Source organism: Phascolarctos cinereus, unplaced genomic scaffold (genome assembly GCF_003287225.1).
Source record: "Phascolarctos cinereus isolate Bilbo 61053 unplaced genomic scaffold, phaCin_HiC Scaffold_4;HRSCAF=312, whole genome shotgun sequence".
Taxonomy (NCBI): Eukaryota; Metazoa; Chordata; class Mammalia; order Diprotodontia; family Phascolarctidae; genus Phascolarctos; species Phascolarctos cinereus.
In genome coordinates, this window is record NW_027555847.1 from 196,127,862 (window position 1) to 196,145,921 (window position 18,060).

The window sequence follows — 18,060 nt, forward strand, 5'->3', positions numbered from 1 at the left end:
TCTGGGTTTTCAGAGGTTGATAGGGGAGGGTGAGAGTGACTACCTTTTCACTCTGCCATCTTGGCTCCCAGAAGCGGAAGTCTGTGTATCATCTTTCCCATTAGAATACAAACTCCTTGAGGGCAGGTACTGTGTTTGCTTTTTGTATTTGTATCTCTAGCACTGGCACTTAGTAAACTCTTAACAAATGCTTCATTTATTCATTCTATCCTTGTTTTTCCTTTCCAACAACCACCATCCTAGTTTAGATCATTACTCTCACCTGAAGTATCACTGAAGCTTCCTAATTGGTTTTCCTTCTTCAAGTCTCTTCTCAAATCCATACATTTTTCTCATACCGGTCAAAATGATTTTCCTAAAGTACAAGTCACTCAACTACTCAGAAAACTCCAGTGACTCCCTTTTGCCTCCAGGACCAAATATTACATCTCTTTTTGAGATCTAAGGCTTTCCATAATGCCGCCCCAAACTAACTCTAGGAACCACATTATTTCCCAGAAAAAAAAAATTTAAATGCAACTCTTTATACAAGAGGAACTTATTTAAAGTTTAGAAGTGACTTAAATTTTGGATTCCCTACCAGTAGGGAAAAAAAGCCCAGTATTATAGAAAGTAGCTATGCAACTTTAAGGAAGTTTTAGACTTCTCTGAGATCAGAGATTACCTATAGAGCTGTGAACTACATGTGTGATAACGCTCATTTCCTCTCCAGGGAGTGGGAGTTAGTTTTCAGATTTCTAATGATTTCTAAGCACGATTTCACAGACATTGCTATTCTTGTGAAGTTAGAAATGTAGCTGAAATCATGGAGCAACCTTAAATAATTAATTTAAAATTTAGATTTATATCAGGTCAGATAAACTAATTGGAGACAATTATTCATAATATAGTAATCTGTCCTCTGGATAGTAATTGTTGGTACCATACTTTTGTAGGTCTGAGAACAACAGTGATAATTATTCTGTACTGGTTTCTGACAGCAACTGGTACAGAATGACAAAATCTATAGATAAATGGAATGTTTTTTCTGTAGATGGTCTATACATATATCCATTTGAGTTAATGTTAGACTGTGAACTCTTTGAGAGCAAAGACTTTTTTTTGCCTTTCACTGTATCCCTAGTACTTAGCACAGCACCTGGCACGTAATAGATGCTTAATAAGTGCTAGTTGACTGAGTGATTAGACTGACAATATATTTTGTTTTATGTTCTAGGTCTGTTGAGGTTTAGGGGTTCAGGGGTGCTGGGACCTCAAAATATCAAAAGCAAGAGACATGGGTCCTGCCTGAATGAATTTAACCCAAGCCTTCTTTCAGGTAAAGACAAGATTTATTAGAATATCAGTCATATTGGCCAGATCCTTAAGGAGTTTGTCTGAACATTATTGAGCTATTGGCTAGATTATAAGAATCTGGGCCTTTGGCTAGATTTTAGGAATCTGAGCACCTTAATGGAGACAAAATGACCCTTATATACAGAAAGACTGTGGGAGAGATCTAGCAGTGGCCAAGTAGTTTGGGGTGACTGTGATGGGGTATGTACCCAAATAAGACCTTTGCTTTTATCCCCAAAAAGAATTTGGGTCTCATTTGTCTACGGGCCCAAGAAAAACCTTAAACTTTCTTTGACCTCACTCTGGTCTCGAATGGTGGTCTGAGGCTATACTCCACTCAACTGGCCTTTCCTTATCTCTTATTCCAACTCTGTCTATCTCCCTTAGAAATTCTAATGAAGAAGCATAGTCTTTGATACTACCTTTGATCTTATCAACCTCTTCCTTCTAGTTCTTTGTTACCCTAATAAAAGCCTAGCCCTTCATTGTCTATTCCCGAATGACCCCCATTCTCCCTAAACTCCTCTTCTCAGCCCCTCCTCTAGTTGCCCAAAATTACTTGAGTGTATATAAGAACCACCCTGGCCCCCATTTAAACGCTGAGATTTCCTCATGCCCCTTCCCCCCGACCCTTACAGGCATCACTAATATTCAGATTCCTTAAGAGTCTGACCTGTATGGCCCATATCTAATAAAACTTTATCTCTGGCTGAAAGAAGATTTGAGTCGAATTCATTCGGGCAGGATCCGCCATGTGGTGATTTTGGGGTCCCAGCACCCCAAGAATCTATACCTCATCAACTGGAAGAGGGTCTAAGGAAGATCTGGATTGTGGGGTAAACAGTAAGCTGGGGTAAACAGAACACCTGAGACCTAGACCAGTGGCCAAGGGAGAATGGAGTCTAGATAGGATCAAGGATGGGAAGTGGCTGTGGCTATCAGGAGGTAGATTGGGCATAGGCAATAATGAAAGGACAGTTGATAGGATTATAGCCTCAGGTCAATGCCAGAGATTTGGCCAGTGTTTTTCCTTTTTGGGGTCCAGATCCCATTCTCATCAGGTCCATGAGATTCTTTTATGTTAATGACATGTTTATAATTTTCTCATATTGTAAATTTGGAAATTGTATGTAAATGTTGTTGTTGTTTTTTTTTTGCAATAGTACCTAATGTGATGCATGTCACATTAGGAGGTTAGATCCTCATTAATCTGAATGCTGTGACTGACTTTTGATGAGGGCTACCTAGTACAGACTTTTATCTGAAAGACAGTACTCTTCCTCTGCTTAATGATAGTCTCAAGCATTCAGAGTTTGTCCAAGAAATAATTTGGGTTTGGTAAATAGTACAGCAAAGGTAGAAATTCTGTTTGAGAGCACATTTTGGAAACAGTGAAGTTCTCAACTACTAGGAATATTTGGAATGTAATCAAAATATTAAGTAGACTATCTATAATGTACTTAAATGATAAATGTTTTTTTTTAATTGTTCCTTAGAAATCTAAACCATACCACTGTAGCCTATTCAGCTGATCTGTATCTTATTTTTTGGATTGTGCTTGTATCAAGAGATGTTGGTTGATATAAGTCTGGTAATTTAGAACCTTAGGCAATTGCCTGCAGGCCCCTTTTCTGCAAAATAAGACATTGCAACATGTGAAATATTATGAAGGTCCCTCAGTGAGTGAATGTAAAACATGTTTACAGCAGGCAACTGGTTCAGGAAAGTAAAGTTAAATGGAATATTCAGGCTATAAACAAACTTTGGCATCTTTGTTTTTATATAGATTGCATGAAGCCTGTGCAGAGGGATTTTTCAGAAGTACAGTCCAAGGCCATCCTGGGAATGACCAGACAATTTAGAATAAGGTCTAGGCTGAGGTTCACTCCATAGTTAATATCTGATGTCCTTTTTACCCCTCAGGTAGAACAATTGTGACTTAATCTTAACTCCTTTTCAGCTTTTATTAGCTATTCTAGAAGTGATTCTTACCTTGCTCCAGGGTTTGGCATAATGTTATTTGTGGTTAGCATTTGTATAGCTATTAAAGTCTGCATGAGCAGCCCCACCTTACCCAACTCTTACCTGTGGCTCCAAGAGGATGTAGCATGTGCAGTGGCCATACCTTAGTAAAACCATCTTGGCAGACAGGCTAAACAATTTGAGGCTAACCAACAACAGGCCTCAAACCCATCGGGTGAGTTAGGGGGGTTGGCTACCTCAAGCATGTGAAGACTTCCTCTGGTGGAATGGGCTAATGAGAACAATTTGTTCCAACAGCTTCAAGGTGGCTGAAGAAGCTGCTGTGGAGAGCTTAGGATCAGACATCAAAGACATCTAGGTCATCTACAGCATCCGTGGACATTGCCTTTTGTCTTGACACTGGACTTTGATGACTCTGGAATACAGCGTGAGGCTGACAACTTTGTGCAACTCTGCTTCACTTAAATTCAATTCATGCTCAAGTCAAGCTCTCCCCCCATGGTATAAATGGTCCTCTTCAAAAACAAAGGATGAACAAGAACAAGGTTTGTATATACACATATATGAGTATATATATATACCTAAGTATATTTACATAGATATATATGAATATAAACATATACCTACGAATGCTTACATAGATATATGTATGAATATGTCCATATTTGTATATAAAGCCTTACTCATCCTTACAACAACCCTATGGAATATTATTGTTATTATTATTATTATTACCCACATTTTAAAGATAAAGAAACTAAGGATAAGAAATTAAAGTTATTTACTTGACTAGGATCATACAGCTAATAATTATATGTGGCAGGATTGCTATTGGTGTTGCTGAAGTACAAAATTTTGGCTGAAAATTTTTCTCCAAAAGCCCAACAATATTATTGTGCCTATCTAATGCGCCAGGGACATTATGTTGGAAAAATAGACTAAGGATCCAGCTAGGTTGCAACAATGGGTCAGGAAGACCTGAGTTAAAATCCTGTCACAAGGGGTGGCTAGGTGGCGCAGTGGATAGAGCACTGGCCCTGGATTCAGGAGGAGCTGAGTTCAAATCCGGCCTCAGACACATAACACTTACTAGCTGTGTGACCTGGGCAAGTCACTTAACCCCATTGCCCAGCCAAAAAAAATAAAATAAAATAAAAATAAAATAAAATCCTGTCACAGATAATGCATATGTGTGTATATATACATCTGTGTGTATATGCAAAACTTAATAGCTATACAAATGCTAACCTTTAAGATACAAAGAACAGCAAATATGATGTCTTTTTCTTTTATCATATTAGTAGATTTTGTTCAAATGAGTAAATGATAGAATATGTTCTTATTATAATGTATGCATTTTTAGGATAAATTGAAGTTTATCTAATCAACCAATAAACATTTATTGGGTACCTACTATGTGCCAGGAACTGTACTAAGTTCTGAGGATACAAAGAGAGGCAAAATACAGTCCCTGCCCTCAAGGAGCTTGCAAGATAATGGAGGAGACAACATGCAAACAAATATATCCAAAGCAGGCTATATACATGATAGATAGGAAATAATTCACAGAGGAAAGGCACTGGAATTAAGAGGTGTTGGGAAAAGCTTCCTACTGCTAAATTCCAAGCTAAGAGAAACTGCTGAAAGATTTTTGTAACCAGATTACTATTGACCACCAAATGACTGCTGAAGGCTAGGCTCTTCAATACTGAGTTCATGTATTCCACCATAGATGAACTTTTGCTTTGATGGAGGCAAAAGGGTATAGTGATTGCACTATACCTTGTCTGTACCTTGTCTAAAGAAAAGAGTGTGGCACCCCAGAACAAAAAGACTACCTTGTGGTTCTGTGTCTACCAGCTCCAAGATAAAAGATTGTACAGTAATTCTTGATGAATGCCTTTCTGGAAGGAACTGTGAAAGGTTTACCTGGGAATGTGAGACATTCTGTGTAGAAGAGCTAGATGCACTTAACTATTATGTATCTTTACCTGAAGTCTCCTACTTAGTGGACAGTGTGGGCCCCTCCTTTTTAAAGAAGATATTTGGTAAAAATGCATATTGGTATGCAACCTATCTGTAATGATTGATGTACAGATGGTTACTATTACTGCCATACAATTACTCTCCTCTACAGTGATATCACTCACTACATTTTGTTAGGTAATATAGCCATAATTTTTGATACTTGACCTAAGAATGTGACCAAATTACTATTTCTTCATGGAGCCTAAAACTGGGGAACAAGGTAGATGTTTGGAAACACTATACTGAGGATTTTTAAAATGACCCTTTCTTTGATAAGTTGTTTCCCAATATCATTATCATCATCATCATCAATCTAGAACCACAGCTATCTGACATAACTTAGAGACTTGACAAGCACGTCCATGTCCTCCTGTCTAGGAGAGATATAACTTTTATGATAAATCCCAAATGGCAGTTTTACTCTGGACTGTATATGAAGGACTAAAGAGACCACTAGCTGGCATAATTAGAAAAGCTACTCTCCTTACGACAGGAGCCTATTGAATCAACTCAGGTGGGATTGGGGGAGTTCTATACCATATCTGCATTAGGCAACCATGGGGGAACTCTCTTTGTTAATGAATGAATTGCCTAGGAGGGTGAGGTATTCTAATGAGAGAAAGCAGGTTCTGAGGTCCAGAATTTCATGAATGACCAGTTGTGGGATATAGCTAATGACTGCACTTGTTAAATTGTGCAAATAGTTCAAGGAATCAAGAATTCTCTTCAGACTTATGGCTGTGGAGTTATTCCTGCATGGTCTCCAGCAGTGGCATCCTGGTCAATGTTTAACAACTGGCTCTATTGGAGAAGGGGTAGGGAATGTACACACAACACACTTTGAAGTTTAATCTATCATTATTAGCATTTTCTACATTACTTTATTAAGTCCAGGCAATCAATAAAACAATAAATCAAGCCCTGATTTGTAGCATTTGCCAATACTGAGGTGTAAATGCTCACACTAAAAACAATTTAACAATTGGCTGCTGTAAGTCAGTACGAACTATCTCCAAGCTCCAGAACACCCTTTTAATGCAGGTTAGAAGTAAAGCTACTCACAATGTACCAAACCTATGGCACTATGAAGGGAATCTGGCCCCCAACTCAGCAATACTGGAAAGCATACATGTGGAACTGAGAAGGCTAATATGTGGGAGCTCAAACCCCCCAGGAAAGCCTAGACAATCCACAGCAATTACTCTTGTAATAATGCCAGATATTTGGTAGGGAATAGAGAATTAGTGGATTTTCTGACTTTTACAATAATCCAGTTGCACTGTGCACAACAATTTGATATGAAGCTATGGGAAGGAATTGGGGAAGCATTTTATTTATTTATTTGTTTGTTTGTTTGTTTGTTTGTTTTTTTGGCAATATATTTTTGTTTATTTTTCTTGAACTGCTGCTGGTTAAAACTGCCAGGCAGATATTACAGAATATTTCCTCAACCAAACAGCCTGGAAATAAAAATTTTAAAGAGAGAAAGAGACAGACAGAGAGAGAGAGAGAGAGAGAGAGAGAGAGAGAGAGAGAGAGAGAGAGAGACAGAGAGAGAGAGACAGAGAGAGAGAGACAGAGAGAGAGAGAGACAGAGAGAGAGAGAGAAGAGCGCTACATGAAGATCCCTAGCCCTGGGGAAGCATTTTAAAAACCCTCTTTTTCTCTTTCTCCAGAAATATTAAGAAATAAATATTTATCTGGTCTAAACAAATAAACAAAAGCTTTGGAATTATAAGCTATAATGGGCAAAGCCAGTATGATGTGTACACTAAGTTCAGAATCAATATGATGAACCCTTAGCAGGGGGCCGGGAGAAGGAGGGCAACAGATTGCCTAAGGGAGGGCAAATTGGTCCAGATTGGAAAGTAAAATCAGTCAAAGCTCCTGTGCTGATCAAAGTAGGCCTGTGAGTAACCCTTGTTACTCACCCTTGTACTTCCAATCTTGGCAAGATAGGAAGATCCAGTCTAATAATGACAATAGTGATGATTTCAAGGTAACAGTAAATGGTGGACAAGGACTAGCAGCTGAGGGCATCAGGAAAGGCCTTGTGTAGAGCGCATTTAGGGTTAGGGAAAGAAAACCAGGCAAATGGGGGGGTGAGCATTATAGGTATGAGCCCATCCTGTGCAGAAATGGCAGAGGCAGGTTATCAAATGTTACCTGTGAGAAGCCCTGAGAAGGCGAGTGGGACGAGCAGCAGTAGTCTCAGCTCCTTGGTTTGCTGACAGGATTCATTCAGGCCTATAAATTACCTTGTACCCTAAAAAAAAAATAAGGTATAGATGCAGCATATTGGCACTATTTCCTGAGTTCCTTAGGGCAAATCTTATAATTTCATTCTGAAAAGGACAAAATGCTAATATCTTTGATAACCAGCTATTACGCTACAGGTGAATCTTTATACTTCCTAAATTTGCCTATAATACTTTGATTATGTTCAAATTGGATTATTAGCTAATTGAAATGATTGTCAAGTGCCTCAGAGGCCTATGTTACTTCCCAGGAGGAAGAGGAGGCAGATGCATAGAATGAATTTACATGAGAAGTATTCAGCAAGCAACTGGATTAGTCACCAAGTCCCAAATGTTTATATTGAAGAACATTTTCCCCATTTACTAAACCTTTTTGGCTCTTCTTTAAGGTATGCCTGAATAAATTACTTGTTATCTATCCCTAATGAGGATAACTCACAGGTTGAAATGATTTGCTTGATGTATTACTTGGAAATAGAAAACTACATTTCGAATGGAACCTTTGGGATTATCACATCCTTGCAGGTGAATGGCTCAGTCTTCTTCAAGCAAGTAGTAATAAATGAGGGAGGAGACTTGCTAAGCAAAATGGATTTTCTTTAAAGGCAAGTAGCCTTAACTGAAACTAAGGTAGGACTTAAGACCATCAGGCAGGTGAAACGAGTAAGAAGCAGCACAAAAGCTAATGTTCCCTTCTTAAGTTGTGTGTATGTCTATGAAGATATATGGAGCTTATCAGTAGATGTAGCATGGAGGTGATGGATAAAAAGCTATCTTTGGAGCCATGAAGACCTCTGTTCAAATCCTGCCCTTGAGATTTATTAGCTATTCGACTCAGACAAGTCACTTAACCTCTGTGTGCCTCAGATATCTGCTTGGGGATTTATCTACTTAGCCACAGATGATTGGTAGAAGGACTTGTAACATTTGGAGTTTCTCAAATTGAAGAAAACCAGATCTTTCCCATATTTGTGTATATAGCTTATCTAGTCTTCCTACTAAGGGCATCATGTAAGTGGCTGGAATTTGAATTTTCCAGAAGTATTTAAATGAATTAGCATGAAATAGAAGATCTAGTACTGGATCTGGACAAAGGGTGACTAGGGTTTGAATCCTCTGTGTGAAGCTTGCTAACTGTGACTCTGCACAGCTCTCAGAGCTAGAGTTTCTTTACCTGTAATGAATGAACAAGCATTTCTTAAGCTCTTATTATGTGCTAAGCATTAAGGATATAAATGCAAACTGATACTAGACAATCTTTCTATACTTCCTTTGTTAATCCACTATTTTGTTTTCCACAGAGGCTCTTCTAAACTCTTTCTTCCATCCTCAAACTTTTTATTCTCCCCTTCCTCCTTCTCAGTGGAAAATCTTCTTTCATTTTAAAGAAAAAAAATTGAGACCATGTCATGGTGAGTTCACTTTTCCCTCCTCTTCCTCATCTCTTCTGCCTCTATCTGTTCCTTCACCCACTTAGCATGAAAAGGTGCCCCTACTTCTTGCCAAGACAAACCCCTCCATTTTTTTTTGGATTATTGATTGAATGATTGACAAAAAATGAGAAAGTTCCTGCATACATTCTTTCCCCCCTCCCCAGGCAATTGGAGTTAAGTGACTTGCCCAGGGTCACACAGCTAGTAAGTGTCAAGTATTTGGTCTGAGGCCAGACTTGAGCTCAGGTACTCCTGACTTCAGGGCCAGTGATGTATCCACTGCAACATCTAGCTGCCCCAATACATTCTAATAAAAGAAAACAAGGAGGAATGGTGGCCTGAGAGGGGTGGTATGTTTTGGGAAGTCAGAGGGATGATAGAGCCAGCTAAATTGGTCAATATATCCCTTCCAGTAGTAATGGCAATATTAGTTTGATTACAGTTCTGGAACTGGAGAAGGGGAAAGAGTAAATGCATACTGGGAAGGTAGATAGTGAGAGGATGATTGGGCTAGAATGTGAAATATGACTGCCATCCATTATGCACAGTGGACCATATAACACACTTACCCATCAGACCATGTGAGCCATAGGGTAGGAGTTCTAGCACTGAGAGGGTTAAGTCCCTCAGTTTATAGACTCTGGAGCTCCATTAGTCCAAAAGGTATAGTGGCAGGCAGGGAGAATGGCAAGAAGATAGCCAGAGCAGATTGTAAAGTTTGTCTGGGTACAGTTGATATAATGGGCTACATGACACACAGTCAGGATGGTGGCCACATTCCGAGGCAGGAGATCTAGAGTTTAAATTTCCCCCAGGATATGGACTCTGGAAGTCTTGCATTTTGGTGGTGACTCTTCTCTTGGCTATATTGATATGATCTCTGCTGGCTATCACTCCCCTCTTTGGTGTGTAATGAACTCATCTGTGTTCTCTCATCCTTCTTTTCATCTATTGGCACTCCTGTCTTTCCCTGAGATGAGTTACTTATTAAAATAAGGAGTCTGTGCATTACTAAAGATAGAACTGAAGTTCACACAAAGTTATTTTATATATAGGTTTGCTCCACTATTTCCATAACACTAGTCAATGATTTTCTGTAGGTCCTCAGGATCACGTACATATGATTTTTATATAAAATAACTGAAAAACTAGAATTAGAAAAATAAAGAAATATCTACATAATTAGAAAGACAGTTACTGTTCTTGGATGGATCAGATCAATATAGTAAGAATAAATGCATACTCAAATGGATCTGTGATCTTGGCCATAACAGGGATGAATCAATCAATGCCTGTATATCTTGTGCAATTCTTGTCCATGTTTCCTCATAAGTTTAATTTAGGGTAGTAACCTGACATGTTATGGGCCTTTTTCTCAATATTTTCTCTTAATAGTGCAAGGATACTAATGGAGCATGCAGACTGCCCATCTGTCATCTGTCAAGGGATTAACCCTCCTTTTCATTCTCTTTCATTCATACATTTCTTTGATGTCATGTTTTATAGTACTTATCTTTCATACTTCTTATTTCTAATGTTTCTAACCCATAACCTGCTCACACTCACCATGCTATTCTCTATTACCCTTTGGATGTTCCTCAGTTTTAATTCTTTGGATACCAGAGTTCCGTGATCTATAATGATGTAACATCATCAGAAGAATATATTTGCTCAGGGAGTAGCTTAAGACTATTAGCATATAATTTCTATATATTATTAGACTATATTTTTCTATATTAGATTATAAATATATTATATAACATCTATATTAGACCAGAATTTCAATGTAAAAGTTTTTTTAAGTAGAAGTAACTATACTTCCCAAATTAATTCGCTGCAATACAAATCAAAATTTTATATCAAGATTTAATGCAATATCAATCAAAATACCACGGGACTAAAGATTCAGAGCTAAAATGGACCTTAGGGATCATCTAATACAATTGCTTAATTTTACAGATTAAGAAAGTGAAGAGCTAAAAGGTTAAATGACTTGTCCAGGGCCATATAGTTCGTGACAGAAGCAGGCTATGAACCTGAGTCTTCTGACTCCAAACCCAGTGCTCTGCCTTTTTAGTCTGTTGTCCTTTCTACATCATTAAATCAGTAGAGATGTCAAAAGATCATAAATTTAGAGCCCAAAGGCCCAACTGAAAGCTCATCAAGCCTGCTGCCCTCACTTTATATATGAGGAAACTGAAGTACAGAGAGGTTAAATGATTTGTCTAGGGTTACACAGCTAGTAAGTATCTGATGTAGGATTTGAACCCAGGTCTCCCAGACTCTAGTTCCAGCACCCTACCCCTAAGCCACGTAGCAGGGAACAGAAAATGATATTCAAGTAAACAGACATGTCACGTTCATGACACAACCCAGGAGGTAAGGCAATAAATTGTTTTTTGTTAGCATAATTATTGATATTATCCTTCCTCTGAAATAAGAGCAGATATTCTCAGCTATATGCTTGTTCTTTGCTCATCTTTCACTAGCCAACAGCATTTTTTCCCCTCTGTAGGATATTAGAAACTGAAACTCTACTGATTCATCCGCTTTCTTTTCCATCTAACCACAGGAGGCCTTAGGAGCCCTCTTCCAGTCTGGGCTAGCTACTCATGTTATTGCTGAAAAGGATAATTCTCTGCATTTTTTAACAGGAAGCTAACAAAGATGAATAAGACAGCCTCAGTCTTCTAGGAGTTTATAATCTAATAAAGAAAACAGGATATAATACAAAGGTAGACTGTTAGGTGAGCTCTACACAGGGCTATGGGGGAATCACAGGAAAGAATGGTCATTTCTGACTGAGGGATCAAAAAAGGAAATCATTAAATTCTACCTCAGATACTTACTAGCTGTGTGACCCAGGGTAAGCCATTTAACTTCTCTGGGATTCAGTTTCCTCACCTGTACAATGAGGTGGTTTGACTTCTAAGGTTCCTTCTGGCTCTAAATCTGTGATCCTATGTAGATGATGGTTTTTGAGTTCACAAATGGATTGCCAGACTCTACTTGATAATCCATACATTTTGAGTCATATCCTACTGCAACAATCTCCTGGTAAATTAAAAGTGAAGACCATCCCTTAGAATTGGGTGTAAAAATATCTGACCAACAGTGATGAAATGTATTACATGTATAGTCATTATGGAATGCTACACAGACATCGATGTTGTCAGGGTCAATGACTTGGGAGAGATCAAAGTTTAGACACAGAAATTGCTGACTGTATCATCCAGTAAATTGAATTCAACAGCCATTAAACACTTATCATGGGCAGAACACCATTAGGCACTGAGGGAGTTACAAAGTCTAGATGAAACACAGATCTCTGACAAAAATCCAGATAGCTATAGTATACAATATCATACAAGTGTATTACAGTATCGCAGAACAAAGAAGTACAGGAGGCTTGAGGGGAGAGGATACTGACTAGGGAGATCAAAGGAGGTCTCAAAGGGGGATGTAACACTTGAGAAGGATCTTAAGGAATAGGTAGGAATTGAACAGGCAAACAGAGGAAGTGGTGGTGGGGTTTATAGGGGACAACAGTATGTGCATAGATACTGAGGCATGAAAAAACAGGGTACAGTCAAAGGTCAGAGTAGACTTGAATAAAATAAAAACAATTTATAAAGTGCTTTAAGTTTTAGAAATCATTTTCCCTGCAGCAAACCCATGAAGCAGGTAATACAAGTATGATTCCCATTGTACAGAAGGGAAAACTGAGACTTAGGCCAAATGACTTGCCTGTTGTTCCAAATATAATAAGAATTGGAGGAGGTTACACAGATTACCCAGTTTGAAGTCAATGCTAATCACAATGAAATTTGTATTAAAAAACAATATTACCAAGAACCATGTTGAAAACAAAACAAAAACAACAAAGCTGATGAAGGTGGATATGTACTTCAAGACTTCAAAATAAATATAATAAATATATTAATATACAAATACATCAATAAATATAATAAAGTAGTTAACAAAATTACTTGGTATTGGGCAAAACATACCAAAATAGACCAATAAAACATAATCACTATTCTACACTAATCCAACTATGTACAGATGTTTAGTATTTGGGAAACCTATGGAAAATTAAAAATTAGGGAAAGTATTCACTGTTGCAGTTGGTATTATGTAGTTGTAATACAAATGTAGTTGGTAATACGAGTTACCAATATGGCAAAAAGTAAATATACATCCACATCTCATAGTATGTACTATAAAAAATTCTACCTAGATCCTATGACAAGCAATAAAAAACAAATCATAAAAGCTTAAAGAAAAAATATATTTATCTCATTTTCCAGAGCTTATAGATTCAGAGATATAAGGAACCTTAGATGTCATCTAGTCCAATTCTTTCATTTTATAGATGAGAAACTGAGGCTCAGAGTGGTTAAATCACCTAAGATTACATAAGGTGGCAGGTAGTATTTGAAACCAGGTCCTCTGATTCTAAATTCAGTATTCTTTTCCAATGTATGATACTACCTTTTGGAGGATAGATAAATCTGTATTTATTAAATAAAAAGAAACATTATTGGAGATGAAGGAGATGTACTTGGTTAAATAATAATTAAATTATTTACAATAAAATATAATCAAGATAAAATACATTAGGGAAAATGTTTACTGCAAATATGACAGAAATTAGGATCTTAAATTTAGAATTACATATTGATGGAATCACTTTGGAAAGTAATGTGACAGAAAATTGCGAAAACTGCAAAAGTGATCCAATTCATTGACCCATTAATCCCAATACTGGAAACATGTTTTGAGGGCATCATGTGAAAAAAAAAGCCATCTGTTCAAAGATATTTATAGATACAGTTGTGATTGTACTGCCTCCCTGTCTCCCAATACCACAGACCTGGAGATAACCTAAATAATAAGAAAAACAACAGGTATTTATTAAGCACTTACTATGTACCAGACCCTGCTAAATGCTGGTAACACAAATGCTGTCAGTTCTGCTGTAACACTTGTGAAAACAAAAATTTGTTCCAGTATGACTGACTGATGTATGTGATAACAATTTGAACACACTCTCAAGTTGGTCCTGACCAGGTTGTTTCAGGAGATGCATAAGGACTGGATAAAAATTCTCCTAATAGCATTGTTGCGGGTCCTCATCATCCCCAGGAATAACATTAAGCTTAGTTCCTTCAAGTTCCTTCATGGGTGACCCTTTCTAACCTCTGACATACTTGTGGATCTAGAGCAACTCCTAATTACCCAGTTTGCAATGCAGCTGGGTACAGTCTGGAATGCTCTGACCAAGTATGCTAATGAACATCTCCCAAAACCAAATGATTGCTGCAACAAGGCTCTGTGAACCCAAGTGACATGGTGTAACTGATGTCCTAGAAGGCCCAGGGGAGTGAACACTTGGACAGGACCATATTGAGTTTTGCTTACCACTCCCATTGTGGTCAAGTTTACTCAGGCTTACCCAGTTGGACTTATGTATCCCTGAATTAAATCTGCTCCCTTCCCTGTTTCCTCCCCAGGTACCCTGAAATACACCTGTGAGCCTATTGAGTACCTGCGACTGCTGTTCCAGAAGAAATCTGGGGGAACTGTGAATGGACAAGGGTGACCTCTTTTGGGTGATACTCTAGCTTTTCCTTGTTTCACTTTTGATAATTTTTATCTGTGCTCAGACCAATTACCTATTTCCCAGACAAGTTAATCATTTCCTTTGCCCTAGAGAATGCTTACTCTTCTACTTCTACTTACATTTTTGCTTTATGTTGGAGGCATCAAGCAAAAGCCCTGGGGGGAAATCTGTCTCTTCTGGAGAGGTGAGGTGGTAGGATGAGGCAGGATTACAAACTCTTAGGTCTGCCTCCACCACCCCCAAGCACTTTCTTATAGGAGGTCTGCTGCACAGCCCACCAGGCCACCTTTCCCTGCAGTAACTGAGCATGGGCCTGCTAAGGCTTCTTCTTTTGTCCTGGCCACACCTTTGTGGAACTTCTTTAATACCACTCCTTTGATTCCCTGTTTTATGGCTGGCAATGACTTCCAGTGTTCGACACAATACATGTATCAAGTTGTGAGTGGCCCATGTGAAAGTGTCAGATTCACCTACCCACTTTGCAATGGCGCAAAGGCCATTAATTGCATACTTCTCTACTTTTTTACTGGTGCGTTTCAGCCAGGACCCCCTAAAAAGTCCTAGCCAACTGCTCCAGAACCTCAACACCGTGCTGCCATCCCACAACCAGACTCACCTTTGGAGTCTTGTGGCCAGGATGCCTGGAGGCACCAATATCATCTGTGGACCCTGGGGGTGTATCTTCTGTGAGTTTAAAACACCTCCAACAGTGATACCCCTCAGGTGTTTTCACCGCCCAGTGCCTCACCCCATATAAGCAGTATAGACTAGTACCCTGGGCTGCTTATATCCCACCATTTCTATCAATAAGGCATCTACCACTAGTACTCCCCACCATAGAAAGCACAGTTTCTTTGACAGATTTTGGGAAGAGTGGGGACCTTCTTGGTCCTGTACTTAGGCTATTTAGAACTTAATTAAGTCCTTGTTAATCTTACTTTAGCCATTGAAGACCTCGCCCAGGACCCCTCCCAATCTCTTCAAAAAGTTCCTTGATTCCTTGGCCAATGTGGTCCTCCAGGGGTGGGGAACCTTTGGCCTCAAGGCCACATGTGGCCCTCTAGGTCTTCAAATGAGGCCCTTTGACCAATCCAAACTTCACAGAACAAATGGGGATTTGGATTCTGGTCAAAGGGCCTCAGTTGAGGACAAGCCACATGTGGTTTCCCCACCCCTACTAGACAATCACATTACTTTGGATTACCTCCTAGTCTCAGCAGGGAGTGTCTGTGCCTTGGCCAACACCTCCTGTTGCATCTACACTAATAATTCCTGCCAGGTTGAACTAAGGACTGAATGCATCCTCAAGGAAGCCAGATGGATAAAAGACCTCGGCCAGCAACTTCTTTGAGGGGATTCCAGAGCAAGTTCCTGGTTCTGACCCTTCTCTCACCCTTGCTAACCCCCCTTTCTTATTATCCTTTTATTCCTGATACTTGGCCCATGCATCCTGAATCTCCTCACTAGGTTTGTATCCTCTAGGCTGTAGTCTATTAAACTACAGATGATAGCCCAGGACGGCTACACTTCCATAGAGACATCCCAACATCCCCCGGATTACACATATGCTCAGTTTAATTCATCTTTCCCTTCAAGGGAGAAACCCATTTAAGCAGGGACATCTCTACCACCCTTGTCAGCCTGAAACAGTGGCAGAAGAGACCTTCATCCCCTTTTCCCCAAATGAATTTGGGTACCTACTTCTTGAGGAGGGAGATGATGAGATTAGCTGAAGCCTTTCTGGAGATGATGAGATTAACAGGGGCCCCTCTGCCCTGGGCAAATGGGCTGGCAAGTACAGCCCCTTTACTGCATATGCCTGATTACCTCATCTCCCTGCCCACTTGGCAGGTTTCCTCAATAAAAATCTTTAGTTTCTCCTGACTGGGCAGCTGTCTCCCTTAAGGAGAAAAGCCCACTGGGTGTGTTACTCCAAAGAAACACCTTTACTTGATTTGGAGATAGCCTGAGCTTGAATTCTTTCTAGATGACTCTGTGACCCATGCCCTTGCCCCTCAACATCACTGGTGAAAATTTTGAGTATTATGTCCCAACCTCATTTTCCCCATAACTCGTGTGTTTTTTAATTACATGATTTTGCATGCAGAAATGCTTTTTGGGAACACATGTGTTTGCTTTAGGTCAGCTGAAAGAAAGACAATCCCAGCTCTCAAGGTACTTACATTCTAACTGGGGAAAACAAGAGTAGGGGGAGGATCAGAATGAAGGTACTCAGCACTGGGGCATAGTAGACAAAGTCCTGTGGAGAGTGAGGAGTGCAGCACGGAGAGGAATGAAGGCACTGTTGGCCTGGGCCTCCTCCTTAAAATGGAGGGTCTCAGAGAAGCAAGCTAATCAAAGAGAGAGGCAGAGGATACTCCCAATGTGAAAAGTAGTCCAGGGAAGGAGTGAGCTTCTAGGATGAAAAGGTTTCTATGACATGGTAGACAAAATCCTGCAGAGAGTGAGGGGTACAGCCTGGAGAGGAATGAAGAAATGATTGACCTGGGTTTCCTCCTTAAAATGTAATTTCTAAATGTCTCCAAACTGGGAAATGATTGATTTACCTTTTATATATTAATGTGTTGAGACAACAATGAAATTAAGATTGATAACTATGAGAAATAGAAAGAACTAGGTAGAACTTGATGAAATAATAAGAAGCAGAGAAAACAGAACCTGAAGAATGGAATTACACTGAAGCAATATAAAAAGAAAAATGCATAGGGGAAAACGAAGTAAGGAAGCTGAAGGCGACTAATGCCTCCCCTGCACCCTAGTTATTAGTGCCTTTTCCCCTCCTGAAAAAATATTGTGTTTACTTATCTCTACATGTAAACCCCTTGGGGAATGTAAGATTCTTGAGGGAAGGGGTTGCTTTTCATTTTTATCTTTGTATCTGCAGCACCTAGCAAAACACATCATACCTTTAGGCCCTAAACAAATGATCGTTGAATTAAATTGAAAGCAGAGAGGCAGAAGTATGGAAAAAAAATAAATAACTTTGCTATTTTTCTGTTTATATCTGACATTTTGTTATAAAATTGTTGTACAAAAATACTCACAAGTTTCTTCTGACAGAGTTTAATATTTCAGTCACTGATCTACTATTTTCTCCTGAGTTCTCTCTGTTAGTCAATAGTTGACTATGATTGTTTCATACCTCACTATAGCTGCAATGTGTGAGAAATTTCTCTTCTTTTCATTTATTTTCTGGTTATTGGAAGACATATTACACTGGCAAGTTAAAAAATATACTACCTATAAATATCTGGAATCAAAAGTTTTATCATTGTAGTTATGCAGAAAAAATCCTTGGCTTTCTATACTAAATTACTTTATCATTGCAATCAACATATCTAAGAATAAAAACTGTTCTAAAGGATTTTAAATATTT

At 38.9% G+C, this 18,060-nt stretch overlaps 1 long non-coding RNA gene across 1 annotated transcript; it reads left to right on the plus strand.

Annotated features, from left to right (window-relative positions):
* The first annotated feature begins 3,618 nt into the window (after positions 1 to 3,618).
* On the plus strand, positions 3,619 to 17,723 carry LOC110198639 (uncharacterized). The gene is made up of 2 exons (XR_002321771.2): positions 3,619 to 3,863; positions 14,554 to 17,723. It is a non-coding gene; the product is annotated as an uncharacterized LOC110198639 (long non-coding RNA).
* The last annotated feature ends 337 nt before the right edge of the window (positions 17,724 to 18,060 follow it).